The sequence below is a fragment of the Trachemys scripta genome, chromosome 6 (genome assembly GCF_013100865.1).
Source record: "Trachemys scripta elegans isolate TJP31775 chromosome 6, CAS_Tse_1.0, whole genome shotgun sequence".
NCBI lineage: Eukaryota > Metazoa > Chordata > Testudines > Emydidae > Trachemys > Trachemys scripta.
This window is the reverse complement of record NC_048303.1, coordinates 87722282-87722894: the sequence shown is the minus strand read 5'-3', so window position 1 is coordinate 87722894 and position 613 is coordinate 87722282.

The following is a 613-nucleotide window of genomic DNA, read 5'->3' as shown; positions in this document are numbered from 1 at the left end:
CCTTGGTATTGAGTGCCATAAGTGTGTATGGGGCTTTGTAATAGGATAGCCTCTGCTCTATAGATAATACAGTGTAGTTTAGATACAACATTCTGCAATGCATGGAAGATGACAATGAATAATGGGGAAGGAGGGAGTGTGGTTTATACAAATGAAGGTCATCATGAGATTGCTTGCATTTGAACAGCACACGGTGAGTTTCTTCCTTATTAATTTATTCTACCTGAGATTTTTATTAGGTTGCCCTGGAAAGATAAGTCCTTGTTAGAGAGACTGGGAAATTAAGAGGGTTTTGAGGAAAGGAAGCAGAGAGCTTGCCTTCTTGGCAAAGGGGTTGTTAATGTTTTGTAAAGCCGTTTGAACGTGCTACAGAAATGTTAGGTATTCCTTCTGCAGGAAAGAGCCACATAAGCTTTTGCTGATGAGGATTAAGAAAGTTTAGTAAGTGACAATATGGTTTCACAATGCAGTATGATCACATGGTTATTAACTCTATGGCCAAACTCTGCCCCCTATTGCACAACACAGATGTAACTTTAATAATTTTGCAGGGGTTAGCCAAGATCAGAATTTGACCCAATCAACTTACAATGTGTTTTGAATAAGTGTTCTC